This window comes from Pinus tabuliformis, chromosome 6, assembly GCF_031772625.1.
Source record: "Pinus tabuliformis cultivar Carrire ecotype Pingquan chromosome 6, CPIR1, whole genome shotgun sequence".
NCBI lineage: Eukaryota > Viridiplantae > Streptophyta > Pinopsida > Pinales > Pinaceae > Pinus > Pinus tabuliformis.
This window is the reverse complement of record NC_142292.1, coordinates 1,055,568,832-1,055,578,306: the sequence shown is the minus strand read 5'-3', so window position 1 is coordinate 1,055,578,306 and position 9,475 is coordinate 1,055,568,832. Positions and strand designations below refer to the sequence as shown.

At 35.7% G+C, this 9,475-nt stretch overlaps 1 pseudogene; it reads right to left on the bottom strand.

Annotated features, from left to right (window-relative positions):
• Positions 1 to 354: 354 nt before the first annotated feature.
• LOC149262593 (pre-mRNA-processing-splicing factor 8A-like) lies at positions 355 to 5,857 on the bottom strand (annotated as a pseudogene).
• Positions 5,858 to 9,475: the final 3,618 nt, after the last annotated feature.

The following is a 9,475-nucleotide window of genomic DNA, read 5'->3' as shown; positions in this document are numbered from 1 at the left end:
TTACAAATGTTAATTACAATACTAAAAAATATCAAGTACAACTGTAAATAATTTCAACCAAAAATTATATTATATGAAATGTCAAATACTATAATGTGAGCTTCCAAATTTATATTGATTGGACTACAATTTACACATGAAATAATGTTTCATCACTTCAAAACATTATCGTTGTGTTGCCAAGGCATTGCAGGGGAATTCACCAACTATAAAGACTTGAACATCAGCATGTATGTCTCATGCAGGATATTTTCCTTAAGAGTGAATTGGACTACAATTTACACATGAAATAATGTTTCATCACTTCAAAACATTATCGTTGGGTTGCCAAGGCATTGCAGGGGAATTCACCAACTATAAAGACTTGAACATCAGCATGTATGTCTCATGCAGGATATTGTCTTTAAGAGTATCACTAGTCCAGTTCTCTATTGGCTCCAAAATGTCTTCCACTCCAATAAGACCCCGAATAACATATGTTCAGTAATTATTTAGATTCCACAACTTCCCATCATGTCACTGATGAGTCCACCAAAATGGATTTTGTTTCAACACCTGATATTGTTTGAAGTTTGTTCGTACCCTCCAACCTTTGTCATAAGCCAATGTTTGTATATATTTTTTAAAGAGAGTATTAATGCGAGGAATACCTCTATCCCATTATTCCTGTAATATCCAAGAAAAATAAGGAATTTTTGTAAACAAAGTAGGTTCAGTAATTATAAAGAGAATTCAGTAGAAAGCAAACCTCAAGATCCTCAAAATTTAATCGTCTATTCTGAGCATGTACTTCCTTCCTCTTTAAAGAATATTCAACCCAAACACGTTGAGAGTCAATGAATTCACTCTTTGAGGGCTTCCATAGATCATATTGCTATCTCAACACACTATTTTGAACTTTCACTTTTAAACAAATTCATCTAGATAAAATTTCCTACACTTACCTGTATATATTGATACAGATTTGGAATATGTTGATCTTCCTTATGGCTCATACCACTAGGGAAGTGTGTAACATGAAATCCGCCTGTATATTATAACATAGGTCACTTTGTGGGACTGAAATATGGCCTATAAGTAGCATTTCCCTCCAATTTCCTTGGATGTATAGAAGACAACAAGAGGAATTAAACCTAATTTACAAAACATAAATTTTTAGAATAATATTCAAATCTAACCAAGAAATTTAAGATTATTGAGTATTTCCTTTATGCATATTACTGTCATTTTCCTCTGAAAAGACACAAGATACCTACTTTGCATCTTGGAGTTCAAACCAATCTTTATGCGCATTTGAATTTTAATTTCACATTTGACAAGGAGATCAAGAAGCTCATGTGTATGCATTTGCTTCATGGAAATAGGTTATGATCCCTACACCAATTAAATAAGACAAATTGGTACGTAATAAGCATCTAAAATAATAAAATTTATTTAAATTGAAAATCTAAAATAGCTTGGAGCATCATGCAAGAATAGGCATGAAAAACTAGTACACTTCAGTATGTAATAACTAGAAGCACCTATTGATTAGTGAAATATTCCATTTGTTTATGATTTTGGTAAAGGTTATTAGACCTTATGACATGAGGATCTTCCTAACACAATTCTTAGACACCTTCATGTGTTCATCATCAAATCACAAGAAAGAAACAACAATGCACTCTTTAATTTGCTCATTTTGCAAATTCCAAACTCCATCCTTTATATTGCTAAATGCTTCTTGAGGCATTGTTATATTTTGTAATATTAAAACTTCAAATGCACACCTACACAAACAAAATCCACAAAAAAATTATCTTTTAGCCTTTTTCATAAAACACATAACTTATCAATACATGGAAACAAATAAGATAGCTGGATAAGAAGGACTTACATGCTGAAAAGAAAATTTGGGTTGTATTTTCTATAAACAAAGAATAAATTATTCTCCATTCTAATGTTGTGATACTACAAGGTAATAAGTTCTGTATATCCCAAAAAACACTCCTCCAAATATTAACTCCAAAATGTCCAAGAGACCATACATGGTTGACTTTAGATTTGAGTAATCTTCAATGCCTCGAGATTTTACTGAAAGAAATAAAAACAACAAACCAAAGGAAAAAACACCACCTTAACATCATGTTTCATTAGCCTCATGCGAGCATCTCTAGGCAAACACTTTTTTGTTGTTGTAACAAACCATGTTTTCATTGTTGAAATATGGATTTTCTATAAGTAGTTCTTGATAATATCCCTTTCCTCTTCATGGGTGAATCTAAAGAGAATGTGCACCTTGTCAATATAACGATAATAGAATCTTATAGGGTGCCCTGTCTCCACTTTTATATCCTAGTAAGTAATACATTCATTTGTCATATGTGGAGGACCAGCTATTCCACTTTCCTGAGTCAAACTAAGGACCAAGAGATCCAAGACCAGACCATAATATTGTATAACAAAGGAGGAAAACTAAAGACCTTGAATCAACCCATATGAATTGGTATGGCTTATATATTTGTATGGTAGAACATTGTTTTTTTTTGCAATCACATAATCAACAATGTTGTGGTCGAGCACCAAACACAGAAGCATACAATAATTATTAATTCATATTCTATAAAAATAACTGAATGAAAAGAAATATTTTCAGTACACACAAACTAACAACATAAAATTAAAAAATTACCTATTTAACATTATGAGATCTATTTTTTCAAAGAAATTTTCATTTTTTGTCTGAAGCCTCACAACACAATGACCTTCGTTGGTATTCCATATATCCTGCAAATTATTGATTCCTTGACACCACTTATATACCAAAAGTGGAGGTGGCTCTAAATCTGTAGGTTTGATCCAGTTTGGAAAGAGATGATGTTTGTCACCTTCATACAAAATATATTGATCAAGGTATGCATCTATAATTTTCTCAATCAGTTCAATTTCATACATAGGGATCAGATAGTTTACAATTCCATAAACTCAATGCCCACCTATAATGTGAAACACAACCAATTATTAGAAACCCACACTAACAACATCTCAATGCCATTGATTTAACATCTGGAAGTGATTAATTATTCTAATTACTTCTTTGAAGGCATGTTGTGCAAGCAGATGATGTTTGATACATGATAATGCCTCATGTGGATTATCATATACCTGGTCGATAAGACCCAACTCTTCCCTCTATTGTCGATTTAACCATACATAAACACTATAATATTCTTTCAATCATTCGAGTGCTAGTATTAGGAGTTTGATATCATGTTTATATGAAAATGGTGGAAAAGGAATGGGATAAGTTTTTCTCGATTCTAGCCAATGCATTGTAGTGGTATAGATGGCCACAACTTCCTCAGGTGTTACATAGGGGCCATATTTCAAGTAATTATGTTTCCATTCTTGTTAAGAAATCAACATAATTGATTAGTAATTTATAAACCTCTTTGATCTTGAACATTACAAATTGTCCATTCAATATAGTGTAGGGGAAATAAAATCATGCATGCTCTTCTTTCAGCCAAAGATGTGTGAACCTTCCTATATTTTTCCAATATACTATCTTGTCCATAGTTCCACTGTGCCTTATATGTTCATGATTATAATGAGAAACATTAGTCCACCAGTTTGCTTTTTACATAACGGAGAGTCATATTCTCAATTGGCACTGGTAGGATAGGAACCTGGAGTACAAAAGTAGTGATATTATTTATAAATTTGAGATACAACATAGAACATAAGTAAAGAAAACAATATTTTTTTCATTCTTAATTGAAATTTCTATTACAACATGTACCTCCTAGGGGATGTTTTCCTTCCAACAACGATAGGCTTCACTCAAATGTTGCAAAATGGTGCGAGCTTTGTTCTACTTGATTCCTTGTGACACAATATGATTGAGTATGTTAGCAATTAGATAAGAAAATCACTAAGAGACTCAGAAATTACATAACACTAAAACAAAACAGAGGGAGAAACATGGATGTAGAAACTTCAAAGTAAACAATGAAATGAATGGTTATGAAATGAGCTAGGAAGAGGAGAAATAGCATGCCCATCAAGGGTTGAACATATACATAAGAGATTAACTCAAGCCTGTTTACTATCAACATCAAAGTGATTTAAATCTAATTGATACATTCCAAACAACAAAAACATCCCTTTTCCACCAGTTATCACAGAAGGAAAAAATTAAAATCACTTGGCATTTCATCAAGAACATCATGCATGAAAGCTTCTCTAAGCTCCAAATCAAAATGAATTTCAACCCTTTCTTTCGTCATAGTGTTTTCCACTCCCATTGAATGTCTACCTTCAAATTGTCATGCAAACAAGTTTCCAAGCCACCTTTCTAGTAGTGGTATTATACCACGTAGGAAAAGCAACCATACTCTCCACATTGGAGCCAAAAATCGGCATTCAGGTCCTTTCCCAACATGCCCACTGTTAAAGTGATAATAAATCAAATTCTCTAGATATTTACACATTCTTATTTTCTGCATAAGCCAATACTTGTAAAAATACACCAATAAACTTCCCTACGTTTGAAAATGTATATTGTTACATGTGTGCCAACTTGAAAGCATCTACATTTCCTAGTAGAAATTGGATATTTGAATTGACAACTAGTTTTACTAGTCGTAAAATTTCTCGACATAAATGGAAAGAATTTCCAAACCATGACTTCTTACACTCCTTTGTTGTGAGTGTATTCACAAGCTTCATAATGAAATTTTAATCAATATTAAAATAATTCAATTTCTTTTGGTGAAAAAGAAGATTCAACGTATAGTAACCTTGTCTAGAAACCGTAAGTCCAACCTCTGCCCAATCTAGCTCAGTCGTCTAGAAAATTTGGTAGGTTTTAGGGAACGAAACAAGTGTTTCTTCTTTTTTATCCTTTTGAGGCCTATGATGAATTCCATTCAACACATAACATTTTAGGAGCTTATGATAGCTCACAGGAACCTTCATTGGATATGTGGGAGAACTGTATGACATGAAACATTTAAGGAATCAAATCCATGGCACATGCAAAACACAACTAAGGAACACGAAATGATGTGTCATGCATTAGAAAAATGCATAAAAATGTTCCTTGTACCAATTAGAAACAAGATGAATATCTTTCACTTGTCGCATACAACCTGATCACATATTGAATGGGCGTGGAGCAAACAATAATGAAATATTAGCAGTTGTTGTATCTGTGTAAAGTGGTGTATCGTGCAACAAAGGTTCCACACCTTTTAGAACAAAAAAATCATCATCATCCTCCTCATAAGTTTTATTCTCACGGAAATTAGTAATATGAAAATAAATTAGATGAATCAGAGGATCAAAATAAAATGTTGGTAAATCTGGATCTTCAGATTTTATGTACATCACCATGGGACTGTGATATACACTAAACTTAACTTTCCTAGGCCTATTCTTGTAGAATTGAGGAAATACAACTCTATACTATGTCTAAAGTGGAGAGTAGATAATAAGCTTATTAATGTCATTTAATTCATACTAGTCTTCATCACCCATCTCCATATCTCGATACAAAGGCTCAAACTTTGGTCCTCCTGTTGTTAAAATAGACATGTTAGTAAAAGTATGAACTCGATTGTAACAATAACAGTTATGACAAGAGAAACAAAATAGATCACGAAATATTGAAACAACAATTTTCTGGGATAGACTTCATAATACCTAGTATGCACATGTGTAATGCTTTTGTTGGGTAAAATGACTCCATATCAAAGAGATAGAAATAAATTTTATTACTCAAGTCAAAAAGTATTTGTCCTATGAGATGATGCAAAGTTTCCATGATGGGAAGTGATAACTTCCACCATCTATAACTAGGCACATTTATGCTCATTGTTGATAATATTTTTGCTCATAAGCCTCTTATGCATGATGATGACACATACTAATGAGTTAACTCTGAAGAAGGATAGATGCAAATTTTGAAAACATAAAGGTTTGTTTTTGACCTGTTAATGAAAAAGGATTAGTTTAAAGAAAGGAAAGCTTAATAATTAGTCAACAACAGTTCAGACTAGGAAAAAGGGCCCAAAAGTGTCCAATTCTCATTTCTATAAAGTTTTGATGAAACTGAGCCCAAAAATAAAGAATTGTGAATGGGTGTAATATTACCCTTGCTACAGATGCTAGATCAAAATAGAGAATGATATTTTCATCCTATAACATGCACAAAAAATTGAAACAACAACACTCTCCTTTGGAGGCTCAACACCCTTTGTGACAACAACATACTAGAATCATAACAATATTTGTTGCAGGCTATCTCTGCTCTTAGATATCATATATCACAACCACTTTTTGATAGGACAAGTGTCTTCTAAAAACTTATTTTCTAAATGACCTGATTGAATATGAAGTGTACCTTAATCAATTGAGAGGTTGAAAAGTCCCTTTATGGGTTGAAGCAAGCAACACGTGCATAGTACTCATGTGTAGATGACTACTTACTAAGTCTGGGTTTCACCAAGACTATTGTAGATCATAATATTTATGCTTTATATGAAAAATCTCTTTTTCTTGTCTTGGTCCTGCATGTAGATTATATGATCCTTACATGAAATTTTGAGAAGCCCATGCATGATGCAAGAACAAGCTAGCTAGTGAATTTGATATGAAGAACATATTTTGTATTCATTACTTTCTAGGTCTAGGGGTTTTTTAGGGTACAAGTGAGGTCTTCCTTAGACATGGAAAATACATAGGAGAGATTTTGAAGAGATTTCATATGTTGGATTGAAAACCATTGGGTACTATTGTGGTTCCAAATCTTAAGTTCTATGTTAATTTAGCTTCACATTTGGTATATTATTTTTTGCATATGTATTTAATTGGCTCCTTTATCTATCTTATGAATACCATGCCTAACATATGTTTTGCAGTGAATACTTCGACCCTATTCATGGTTGAATTCAAGAAGACTAATTATAAACCTGATAAGCATGTGGATACTTGAAAGGCATAGTGAAGATGTGGGAGATGGTGAGTTGGTGTTGCATGCTTTTGTTGATAAGAAAGACTGACAACACTAAGCACTTTGGAAATGATTATCGAATTCACCATGACTTGAATATTTTTGGCTTGATGGGCCCTGACCCAGGTTCAGCGTTAATTGGCCAATAAAATCCCTACACTACTGGCCCTTTCAGCATCAATCCGTGGAACGCAGATTGAAGTCTCACCCGAAGCAGTATGGGGGGATGTAGGAACCAAGTTTCCACAACCTGAGATGGCAATGATGTTGCTTTATACCTTTACCCTTCCTTCGGGTAGATTGATAAGCCTTTTAGGGCTTATCGATATACTTCCCTTAATCGCCTTCTAGACCTTCACGAAGGTCTACGACTATCCTTCGCATACCCTAAATAGGTAGGTCAGGCATTTACATGCCTCTTTAATTACTCTTACTTCTGTGTTTACCCAGATTAGCTTAAGTATTGGATAAATTTAACATGCATTATGATTATCTTCGCGTAAATAGATATTCTTAATTGCATTCATATGATAAAGTAAAACGCATATATTCACGCATCAATATAGCATTAAATCATAAACCCAGTAGTTAACATAACATAAACGCATGCATTCATAACAAAAGTAAAATAGCTCCTACATAGGTAATTCCAGAATACTTCTTTTTGTTGATGTTCAGATCTTTCTTACAGACTCCAACTACCCTGCGCACACATCTGCAAGGGTCCGTGCAATCAGATGCAGACTTCTACCCTAGGCCTTTGCACACTCAGTTGTAGAGCCTCTTTCCTACGGTAATACTCTTTGCTCTTAGCCTTCATAGACCCATTACATCCATCAATTTCCAAAATCTACTAAGAACTCCCAACTGCCTTGGACTCTTCTAAGACTCTCCTTTTTATACATTCCCACGGTTCGTAGACCAAGGGTGGATCTCATAAAGCTGACACAAGTTACCTAAACTAAGGGAGGAAAACCTTAATGACTCTTTACATCTTTGCACTCCACGACCACAAAATGTAGAGACTCTACATTCTTTATACAAAACTTTGGCCTTTAGCCCCAAAACTTGGGCTTTTACCCCAAAATTGACCCTAGGGGACCCATTCCCAACAGGCCCCCAACACAAATATGGTGATTCGCCCTCGAGTCACTCCGGTGGCACAAAGATCTTGTCACGAAGACCTCCCAACACCACTTGCACTACTGCAACCTTAGTGGTACACTGTGTCGTCACCTGCTTAACCTGCTCGACCAGCTGCTCCATCGTTGATCCTCCGTTATCTACCTGTATTTTGTGCTATGTTTCCTGCAAACTAGCAAGTTTTCCTTCAATGGTGGCCATGAAAACATATGCTTTGTCTAGCCAATGCCTTAGCCTGGCATTCAATACTAACTCCTGCTTTGTGTTGTGTCCACCTATTCCTTGAGTGCCTTTTCTTCCTGCAACTTTGGCAACCTCTGCGTGATGGCGATAGTGCGCACCATCACTTTAACCTTGTCATATCTCTATTACAGTTCTCATGGTTCTATTTCTAGCCTCTGTACATTGGGGTCTTCATGTAGGTTGGTGACTACTTCGAGCGACTTCTCGAAGAGCGCAATACACTCTTGCACTGCAGCACCGACAACAAAAACGACATCTTTAAAAATGGCCTCGCAATGCTCTCTGACTTCTGGTGGAGTCAGAGGCTGGGCCCTCAACTCAAGCTCTGTGGTCTTAAGGTTCAGTTCAAACTGAACCTTAGCTAGCTCCATCCTTGTGTCACATACACTTGCAACGAGCTTCCAAGTTCTACCATCGATTGGCGCATCTTTAGGGATATCTAGCTCTGGAAGAGATCTGCATGCCTCAACTACTATGGTTGTTGTGCTCTCACTATTCTCAGTGATCTTCTTAAGGAGATCAACTGCGGACGTCTTCTATACAGCCATATGGGCATTATTCACCTTATGCTCGCTGATAACATTCAATGTGCGTTGTTCCTAAGCCCAAAGTTTCGTGATCACACCGTCTTGCAGGGTCTGAAGGGCTTCACTTGGAAGCACAACCAAGTTTATCCCTTTCTTCTTGAGAGCGTTGACAGTGGCCCTATCAACTTCTGTTTCTGTGGTCAAAGCCCCATCTGACAGCGCGATGGCTCGGGGATCCATTGAGTGGACCATCTCCATTGCTTTTGAAGTTCCAGGTGTCAAACTAGTTGATGCCATGCTGCTCTGCCCCACACTGATCTACACTTGAGTGGCCTGGATCTGTAGCTCATGCAGACCCGTCTGAATGGCGACAAGGCTTGCTTCTATTGTTGCTTGAACTGTTGCATCAGTTCCATGGTTGCATCCCTCACTGTGTCCCCAATATTGTTCAAATCACCTTCAGTCAAAGTGATTGGGTCAAGCGATGACTTGTTGGCCTTGGACTTCTTACGCGGCCCTAATTTTTCCTGCTCCCTTGTGTGCTTAATCTAGAACGGAGTAATCTCCA